The sequence below is a fragment of the Dipodomys merriami genome, unplaced genomic scaffold (genome assembly GCF_024711535.1).
Source record: "Dipodomys merriami isolate MVZ:Mamm:240054 unplaced genomic scaffold, mDipMer1.0.p SCAF_20, whole genome shotgun sequence".
Taxonomy (NCBI): Eukaryota; Metazoa; Chordata; class Mammalia; order Rodentia; family Heteromyidae; genus Dipodomys; species Dipodomys merriami.
In genome coordinates, this window is record NW_027203382.1 from 29,466,039 (window position 1) to 29,477,317 (window position 11,279).

The following is an 11,279-nucleotide window of genomic DNA, read 5'->3' on the forward strand; positions in this document are numbered from 1 at the left end:
TATACAACTTGTGGGGGATGGGAGGGAAAATGGTGAACAAGCGAGGGATGGGGTGGCATAGTTCAAAAAGAATTGTGCTCTTTATCTGACTTATGTAGCTGTAACTCCTCTGTATATCACCTTTATAAACAATAAAAAATGCATGAAAGGAAAATAAACACCACAATATTTGGGGCATATGCATTAAACTTTCCTCTGTCTTGACAGACATCCAAGACAAAAGGTATGTAGTGATCACACAACTTGTTCACACTATGCATTGAATGAAGAAATGAGGAGATGAGACTGGAAATCTGAGATCAAAGAGTTAACAGTCCTAGAACTGGAACCTTGATCCATTACATTCTTTGCCTCAGGCTGCTGAGCGCAAAGAAGTCATTCCAAGCTGGTGACTGCATATCCCTTGGGCTGGAGGAACTTGAGAGGGGACTATGGTTCAGTAGTTCTGCAGACGCTTTATGACTGTCAAACTTGAGCATGACATTAATTGAATCCTAATTGTCTGCCTATTGATAAACTCTTTGAAAAGCAGAAAGTCATATGATTTAAATATTCCAACCAACAAGCATCTCAAATACAAAGGTTAAACTTGGAGAGAAGAGAAAGCATCATTATTATTTTGTAATTTCATGAGATTCTAAGTTACACAAGAGAATGAAAGTTCCTTATTCCTTCAAGCATCCTGACCCGACCCCCCTGGCCCCCCTTCTACTTCCTGAATGGCCCTTATTTTATTAATAGGCCTGGTTATCCCATAGACTGCTGGATTAATTTAGCTCATTTCTCTGGGGTCAAGTGTCACCAGGGATCCACAAAGTTCCAGTCACTAGGGAAGGTTTGGAAAGTTCTCTTGTTTAGCAGTTTAGTTGAAGGTTCTATTTTTTTTAAAGAAATATGATTTGTCTGCTAAAATGTGTATTTACTTAGCCCCTAGTTTGTGTAAGTTCTTTTCCTTCTCTCTCTTCAGCTAGTTTTGAGTTGTTTGCCTACTTGTAGAAGGAAGCAGTGAAGGGGAAAGGAGCTAGAATTTGGATGAATGGCTTACTTCTGGTTAGCAACTCAAGTTAAACATTTAATGATGGACGTCGATGTGATCAAAAATGCTACTTCAACGCCTGGCTTCATTTTTCCATGCTCTCTTTACATTTACTTGCCCCAGATCCTGACACCAGGGATAATGTCTCAGCAGGTTTTCTGGGTAGCGGCCAGGGCTTATTTTTACAATCTCTAACATAACAGCTTCAACTATAAACACAAACATAGCATCAACCAGAGCATCTGCACAGGCCATGGAGCTAAAACAGACACTCAGAAATGTGCTTGATATTTCCCTTGGCAGCTTCACAAATCTCCTTGGAAAGCCTCTGGTCCACCTCCGCACTAGTAGTAAGCTCTGATTGGGGTAAGGTGTTGGCAGGTGCCAGCTAAGGACAATGGACTTTTAATTAAAGCCTGTGGGGCCAAAGCTGGGGAAATACACCTCCTGAAGAGTTTCTTTTGAAACACTTGCTTTCCTCCTAACTACCTTGCAAACAATAACTGTATGCTTTATCAAGGCAGCAGTGCCCATTAATCTTCTGCAGTACAAGAATTTCTTGTAACATAAAGATAGTAAATGGGACTTTTCTTCATCTCTTTTCTCCCCAATAACTTGAAAAAAATAGTGTTTCCTTTATTCTAGCATGGGGCAGTTGTTTTTGCTCTGGTGATCACATAACTTATGCTCACTTCATATAAACATGGTCCATGCAACGTTCGCATTATATCTGACACTAGAATTAATGTAAACATATCTTGGTAATGGCCATATACTGAGTCACTTGCTCTGGAGGAAGATTTTTCTAATGTGGAGTCTGAGCCTGTTAAGCACCGTTGCTATGGAGACGGTGTAAGAGTTAGATTAATTAAGGCCCGCACAGATGTGGTGAAGTGTGCAGAATACACTGTTTTCTGGTAGTAATTAAAGAGAGTGTGTGTGTATGTGAGAGGGGAGAAAAAAAATAGAGGCAAAGACAAAGCAGCCAACCAGACAGACAGACAGACATGCCTGGCACTAGACATGCAATCTTTCCTCCAATAAAACTCACCACCGATAACTCTGCCCAGACTATTCTCTCTTTTCTCATCACCCAGGCCAGACAGGCTAATTGCTTGAAATGGCCAATTGGTCCACCCAGCCTTCCTTTTTTGGGGGTCTGATTTATATGAGGCATAAGAATATGCAAAGACATGTTCTTGGATCAGTGGGTTCAAACAACCCATCTGTGTGAACACTCAAAAATCAAACTGGACTGTGTAAATGGTTTTTAAACTACATCACAGAGGCCAAGTTCACAGACTGAAGCTAGATTAGTTGTCCAGCAGGCCCAGAGGACTGTCATCAGTACACTGGTTGCCAAGAGAGAGGCTGGCTGCCCTTCTGCCCTGGGAATGTCTTCAGGACTAGAAAGAGTAAGCACCAGGCTCGTTGGGATTTTATTAGAATATTGATTTCAATTTGGACCGAATCTATTGATTGTTTTTAAGCACTGTAGTTTTCTTTTTGTTTGAGTTAAATATTAGGTTGCAAGCTGAATTCAGCCAGTGGGATATCATTTAAATCCAGCTTAATCGCCCCAGTGAGGAGTATTGTTGCTATATTGCCTTCTCCTGGTTGACAAGGAGTAGTTAATGGTTTGAAAATGTCCAAGGACTTTTCTTCTGCTTGGGAAGCAATTTTTTTGTTTACGAAGCAAATGAACACATTTTTCTTTGTCTCACAGTGGTGGAAGTGGAGTTCTTTGAAAATGAGGAACTGGGCATCACAGAGGTATTCTGTTTCCTGAAGGGTCAGTCTCCTGCTAGCCCAAATTCAGCCTCCTCACAGACCATGGAGAGCAAGTCAGAATGTAATGGAAAACTGCATGGTTTGAGAAATTGTGTGATCTGGGAGGTCAAAGTGTAGTAGAGAGAGCACCTGCTCTCCACCAAGCCTGATGCTGTTCACAGACATGGCCTCTTACCAGGAGCCCCCACTTACCTGATGCTGTTCACAGACATGGCCTCTTACCAGGAGCCCCCTACTTACCTGATGCTGTTCACAGACATGGCCTCTTACCAGGAGCCCCCTACTTACCTGATGCTGTTCACAGACATGGACCTCTTACCAGGAGCCCCCCACGTATAACTCCTGCCCAGCCTTGTGCTGTCGCCACAGATCACTATCACCACCTGCTTTTGTGAGGCCTTCAATCCATGAAATGCCCAGTTTCTTCTCTTTTCCTTTTTTTGATCCATTCATCCTTCTTTTCTTCCTTTTCCTTCCCTTCTTTCCTCCCAATTTTCCTCTGCCTTGCCTTGCCTTACCTTGCCTGCCTGCCTGCCTCCCTCCCTCCCTCCATTCCTTCCTCCCTCCCTCCTTCCCTCCCTCCCTCCCTTCCTCCCTTCCTTCCTTCCCTTTTTTTTTTACTGCTAAGGCTTCAGCAGATACTCATACTTCAGAGTAAGTCAGATGCTTTGAATTGTGTGCAATTGGAAGCCATAGACACAGAGAAATACAAATTTGATCCATGTGAAAATATCATCATCTGGAAGGAAAACTCAGATTTGCATCTTCATTTCTTTTTTTCTTAATTTTTATCTTTATTGTGAAAATACTGTACAGAGGGGTTACTTGCATCTTCATTTCTGTACTGTGCTCTGAAGATGTGACTTGAAGTTCACTCACCCTTAAACTTCCTTGCTATACCCGTTGTATAACTGTTGCATGTCCACTTTTTCTACTGCCTGAGGATGATCTTCACTGAACTTATAGGGGAAAGCATTTTAATGAGGTTACAGACATAGAGGGGAGTAGAATTTGCCTTTTGATCCAACTCTGACCTATGGCTCTGATCATAAATACAAAACATGATACCTGAAAAATATGTTTGTTTGCTTTTCTTTCTCCCCAGCACTTACAAGTTAAAGAAAAAGAATATTCTGGATTTGTTTATCTGGAGACTCTTCAAGAGTGATGGGAGAAAGGATAGAGCAATATTTCCAGGGTTTATGACCAGATTTGGAGCAAAGGAGTTCTAGTTTCTGGGACTTTTAGAAAGAGGAATTCTGGTTTTGTGACTCATTTGGAAGGGTTAGTGGCGGGGGTGGGGGTGGGTGAGGAGGAGGGGGGGAGGTGGGACAATTGATAGGTCAAAACTTTACTTCTGAGGTCTTTCAATCCCCTTTAGCTCTAAGAACTCAGCATTCCAAGGTGCCATACACCAGGGTACCATGTCCTGGGTCCTGAACATCACAATAACTGGGAAGAATTTCTACCATTTAGTGAACAACAGAAGCAGAGTAGGTAAAGGTCCTGCACTGGTATCAAAGGCTAATGGGAAACACCAACCAAATCACAGCTCAAAGGTGAGAAAACATTTAGAAAAAATGACAATTTATAGATACCAGTAATGTGGAGCAGCTTAATTTTAAACCAGCCTCCAGAACTTTTAAGGATGGTATCATAAAAATTCAAAGAGGAATCTCACTGCAAGGCATTCTTAGAAAAATAATTTCTTTAACATTGTCAACCCCAAAGTGATAGACGGGACCAATACAAAGCCAAAGTTAATAAGGCTTTTGCTTTTAAAAAAATACACTCTTAACTTTAGCTGACATTTAAATTAAAAATCCCAGCAGTATAGCATGGAGCTGATTGATTTGGAAAGCAAAAATAGGAGATAATGAGGTCACTGCCATGCTCTTCCTGCTGATGGGTAAGAAATGATCTATTCCTGGCCAAAAGCAAAGGAATATGTTTGAACTACAGGAATTTGCATTGCATTGAGTCTAAAAGTCTTTCAAATCCTGCCTTTCTTTTGCTCACTAAATATCTCTTCACATTAGCCTTGATAACGAATAGCAAAAAATCCTGGAGGCATTTCATGTGTCAGAGACATCAGTAGTTTTTTTTTTAATTTCTCAAAGTATTTTAGATATACTTCGCCTTGATATAGCCAACAAAAAGTTGGTTCTACAGCAGGTTAGCCCTTCCCCAATTTGATGAAGGTAGGATATTTGAATGTCTTCCATCTTTTGGAAATTTATCATGTGGTTTTAGAAAAGACTGACTCTTTTTTTTTGCCAGGAGGCTCCATATAATCAGAAAGCTGCTAGTAGGGGAAGGCATAGCCTGAGAACAGGGGCTCAGGTCCTTGTTGATTTCCTTAAAATTCTCCTGCATCAGTTGTCCTCAGCCACATAACCATCCAATATTAAAGCGCACTAACAATTAATGAAGTGAGACTTGTAAGGGACTTTAACTCAAGGATGAGCTCCAAATACTTCAATACTTCAGGGGTATTTCTCTAGAAGCTCGACTCACAGGCCTTCTGAAAAGCCCAATAAAAAGAAAAACTTCCTTTCTTTACAGAAAAAAATGGATGCTTGTTTCATTAACGGGAGGTAAAGTGACAAGATTGTTGTCCTGAATCACACCAATAGGCACAAAATTTGATGGACAATGAACTTTTTGCTTTTAATCGACATATGGTCATTCTCCAAAAGTAACCCCAGTTTTGATTCTCCTCAAGAAACCATTGGCTCTCAAAATCTGGGTTTGGAACAGGTTATTATGCTGTCAGGTTATATCCCGGTACTACTCTTGCACAGAAGGGAGGCCCACATAGAAAAAACAACAATAGCAACCACAAAATCCCACAAAAACATTTTCTCTTTGAACCCCAAACTATCAACAATGAAGTCTCTCAGGTCCTTGAAATGTGTTATTTATTATACCAATTGGACATTTTGTAGATAGATCTATGTAGAATGACCCTTAGGGTACTTGTCTTAATCTGTTCCTTGGAGAAATATTTAATTATCATTTTAGGTGCTTTTTAAGTTGGATACTGTTAAACTGTGACAGAAAATAAACTCTTTCCTCCTTGATTTTCCCTTTGGGATCCATCAGGAGATTGACTTTCAGGCAGCTTAATGACAGACAAGGGTCCATCAACATTGCTTAAGGAGCTGTAGAACTGTAGTAATTGCAGAGGCCTGAGTGCTGCAGGAAGCCTTGAACAGCACACTGGGCACAACCATCCCCTCCTTTGTTCCAACCCTGACTGTACAGGAAGGAAGGATTTGGGGGATTCTGGAGTTCTAACAACTGCCAGTAACATGAATGCAGACTTATTCGGGCAACAACACAATGCAAATTGCTGCTGAGAATGCATGAGAAAAGCTCCTCTAACTTTCCAGGATTATATCAAGTCATCCAGGAATGACTGACTTAACTCTAGTGCCCAAAGCTTCAGGAATGGCTCTAGTTATCTACACTGTTAGTTAGGGCTTATGAAGCTAATACGGAGATTTTACCTCTAGTACACTCCAGATTTTGTATTGAAGTCCCAAAGTTGTCCTTTAGGGGGAGCTGTTTAAAGATGCCAACAGGGGTTATACCATGGGGGAAGCACATACAAAAGAAAAAAAAATAAATCATATAGTACATAATGAGTACATTAAAGATAACAGCAACAAAGAGAAAACCTCTTGTGTCCCTATCTTGGGGTTCATTTTGCTTAGCATCATCTTATATGGTCATAGTACATAGCTTTTGACATCTTGTATATACATAGTTCTAATTTCGGGAGGGGAAGGGAAATAACAAAATGTTGAAATAAGGATACAGGTTGGCCCATTATAACAATGAGCTGTACAAGACACTATGTTGAAAACAAACTTTACAACTTGGCGGGGGAAGGGAGGAGGTGGGGAGGAGAGGGATGGTTGGGTAAAAACAAAGGACGGGGTAACAATGCTCGATAGGAAATGTACTCATTACCTTGCTCATGTGACTGTAACCCCTCTGTACAGTATCTTTACAATAAAATATATATTACAAAAATAAACATGCCAGCTATTGACAAAGAAATGGTGGGAATAATAGACAAGGAGAGTGGGCAGAAACAATGTAAGGTTCATTTATTGCAAACTTCATTAGATGGAACTTTCTCAGCTGGAATGTGTCGTGGAGCATCCTAGCCTCTGGGGGGAAATTATCAGCTTCATTTTCTCTGCATCATTAGAAATAGCTTAAATAGGATTCAGTAGAGCAGAGGAAGGCAGGAGGCAGCAGTGGTTAACGGGCTACCTGGATGTGAAGCCCAGGTACTGCTTACTATTTGTATGGCCTTTCTGATTTTCAATATTTTGTGGCATGTAAGATAATATGAGCTATCCATGATTCAGACTGAATATGAAATTTACATTCTGTCAAAATTCCTAAGTTGAAATCCTCACACTCAACTTGATTTCATTTGAATATAGGGCTTTGGAAGGTTATTAGGTTAAATAAAATGATAAGGTTAGAGTGCTCATGAGGAGATTATAAAAAGAGGAGGGACTATGGGATCTGGCTGTGTTCTACACTATATGAGAAGATAGTGACCGGCAAAGAAACTGTCCTGAGAACCTGCTCAGATAGATACACTGATCTCAGGCTTCAGCCTTGAAGAAATGTGAGGAAATAAATTTCTGTTGTTCATCAACAGAGGCAAAAGTCTTTAAAAGATTAAGACAACTTCATACGGTCATGAGTTGAATGTAAAGCTGCAGAGAATGTATGAGCAAAGCTCTTCTAACCTCTCAGGATCCTATCAAGAGCTATTACTTGCCAGGCACTGGTGGCTCACGCCTGTAATCCTAGCTACTCAGGAGGCTAAGATCTGAGGATTGCAATTCAAGGCCAGCCTGGTCAGGAAAGTCCACGAGACTCTTCAATAAACCACCAGAAAACTGGAAAAGGTGCTAGGGCTCAAGTGGTAGAGCACTAGCCATAGGCTGAAGAGCTGAGGGACAGTGCCCAGGCCCAGAGTTCAAGCCCAAGACTGACAAAAAAAAAAAAACCCAAAACAGAAACAAATGCACAAACTGTTATTTGGTGCTTACGTTCAGATCCTTTGTTGTATAATGGTATTCATTATCCTTACTACTTGCTTGATATGGTTTTTTTACTCATAGAACTTTTGTATCTAGGAAGTTGGTGGTGCAGACCTCATTAGTGCTCACGATTTCATTAAGAAGGCGATAAGAGAGCAGGTAAAAGCCACTTTCCCTCAGTAGGAAAAGAAGATTCTTCTAATTGGCTCCTTGTTAGAAAGGAAAACTATGCAGTCTGTACCCAAGTCCTCATTAACTGGCTGGTTCTCCCGCCTTCCACCATTCCTCCCTTTCCCTCTGGCATCAAGTTTATGAACTTAGTGACTTCACCTGGGAAGGGGTGATGGCAGAAGTTATAATATAGGGAAGACAGCTTCAAGTCGCCAAACGTCTATCAAATGAGAGAAAATTGAGTTAGATTTTTTTTCTCCCCATTTTGGAACTTCTGCTGAGGTCACTAAAGCAAAAACAACAACAACAAAAGCAAAAACAAAAACAAGAAAAACCCATAGAGCAAAAGACAAGGACTTTTGCATTGCTCTGGTGAAAGCTACCTCCCAGGCAAGATGCTAATTTTAGGAGGAATATGACCTTCTTGTTCCAGTACATTACACATCATCAAGAGGGGTGAGGCACTGGCTGTTAGTTGAAAACATGACAAGACTAATTCCATTTCAATCCATTTCCCTGGGCCAAAACGAAAATATCCTACTGAAGACTTGAAGAGAAAGGAATCCGTTTCCAAGGGCAGCAGCTTCTGGGTGTCTCAGCTGTGGGACCACAGGAATTCCTAATGGTTCTATCTTTGAGTCAAGAGGTTCTCAGTTACAATTGTTGAGCACAGTGTGAGATTGTTTTCTTCGGGGAGACAGAAAAATTACCTAAGCTTCTTCAGGTAGGTCAGTGGCTGAGTCTAGCTCTAATTTTCTTACCAGGAGTGAACTTGTTCTCACAGGCTTTTCAAAGACCCCATTGAATCCATAGATTATATACCATCCAAAGCAAAAAGACCTTGGAAATTAGCTTGACTCATGCATTGAACTTAGTAGCTTTTTTAAAAAGCCAGTTCTTTCAACAGACTCTTTTCTTTCCATGAGAAGGTCCAAGGTTCTCATTCTCTTGAATCAAACTGAAGTTGTCCATTGGGTTCTGTTCCTTCTCTTGTGCCATTGTCTAGTAGTGTAGTCTTGGCTATGCTAGCCAGTTCCCTGTTGCCACTACAGTTGGTTTGTGCAGCATGTTTATGAATCCTCCTCTTACAGAGTTGATAAAACTGCTGTTCCCAATGCAAAGACATGTGGCAACCTAGGGGCCTGGGAGGTGTTGAGCCAGGAAGATGAAAGGGAGGAGTGGGCCTTTGATTTCACTGAAGAGAGTTGGCATGTATGTACAGATTTTTCTATGAGATGACCTCACATGTTTCCTAACATGCAATCTGGCAGCAGGGATATTGGTATCACTTAACTTCCCACTGGAAAACTAACAGGCCAACCAGGCTCAGCCAAATGCCCCCAGACATTTCAGACTCCACTGTACCCTGTGTCTGTGTTACCAGCAATTTACACCAAGTTCTGAACTCCATCTTGATCTACTTCTGTGTGACTTTTCTGTAGGAACCAACCAATACTCTCCTATTTGAGAGCCACCTGATGTTCCAGAAACTTAAGGAGCCTTTCAAAAAAAAAAAAAAAAACAACAACCAACAACAACACAAGCTATTTTATTTTGAATGAGAAAGACCTCTCCTGCCAAGAATTCCTTTCCAACCTGAAAACTCAAAAACCACAAACAAGTAAGAGTTGTTCCAAGACTAAGCCACATCACCTCTCAGATTTGTCTGAAATGAAGTAATTAGCCACCCACTCAATCTGGTGAATGGTGGGTAGTTCAATCAATCCAGAACCTGTCCTAGAATCTGGGTAGGAGGTAGGTAGGGAGACAAAGCACAGGTGTGCTCAGTGTTCTTCCTACTCAAGCAGGAGCTGGAACTCCCGAGCGGAGTCTCAGGTCAGATAGGAGATCTTAGTGTGTGAAGATCACCCATTCACCAAATGTTCACATGTGCCACGCGTTGTGCATTCCCAGATTCTGTTTTCACCCTTATCTTACAGATAGGTAGGATGAGGCTCAGAGAGATTGAATAACTTGCTTAAAGTCATCCCGTAGCAGAGCTAGAATTCAGTTCTGACAAGTTCCAAAGCATGAGCTCTACTGCACTTGCATTTGCATGTTACAGGTGAATGAAAGGACTTAGTTTTGTACTACAGAACACCTAGTGTGCTCTGTATATCAAAAGGCATTGGCTGGAATGCATCTACAGAGTTTCAGCATCAAATCTCAATTCTAAAGTAATTATCATTCCTGCAATCTAGCTAATGGGTAAAGTTTATCAAGTATAAGGCACTATACCAAGAGCCTCACATGGCTTTGTCTAACTACCACCCAGTGATATGTGTTATCTTCATCTTACAGGAAAGTCAACTGAGGCTTGAAGAAGCAATGGAACCCGCCCAAGCTCACTCGAGAGCAGATCAAGCCACATGAGATTGCCATGTTATAGGTCAATACCAACCAAATGTAGTTCAACTTCATGCTAACTGGAGAAGTTGGAAAAATAAGAAATCATTGAGAGCAAAGTTGGCTTGATTGCTCCTGATGTGGATTGGAAATCTGGAAGGAATCAGAAGGTACTCACGGGGGAGCCTCATGGCATGGTGAACAACATAGGCATCTAGAATGAATAGACACAAGACATGCTTGCAACGCTGTCCAGAGAGTGGGCTGTTGAATATCATACCCTACAACCCTGACCCTGCTTTCTTATTCTTATCCTTGTTTCTTATTTATTACACTTTCTGCTTCTCTCCCCTTCTGCCCTGTCCCCTTCAGGACTCCCTCATTCCTGCCCTTGGATTCACCTCAAACTCAGGCTTCTCTTGCCTTGACTTGTTTTGACATGGCTCCTCCTTTGGATTGGCCCTAGGCGCTGTGTTGTTCTGTGTGACTCATGCCTTCTCCTGCTTCCCACTTCTCCTCACCTTGAGCCTCTGTACTTTTGCTCCCAGTTCAACCCTCTGGGGTTTCTGGCTCATACTCTCGGGATCAGCTCTGCCCAGGCAGCTATTCACCCTGGGGCTGACCTTAATGTTCCTTTAGTTCCCAGTGTTCCATGCCAGCCACCTTTCGGTTCCAGACTCCAGCAGTTACAACTTCCCTCTCTTTCCCTCAGCCCACGTGTGGGTTGGGAAGCAGCAAGCTTTGAAAGTGTTGGTGCTCAGTTTGGAAGAGGTGGGCATGTTAAGCCAGTGTGTTGTGGTTCCCACGAGAAGGAAAGATTTCTTCAGAGACTAGACAACCTTGGCAAAAGCCAAGAGAAG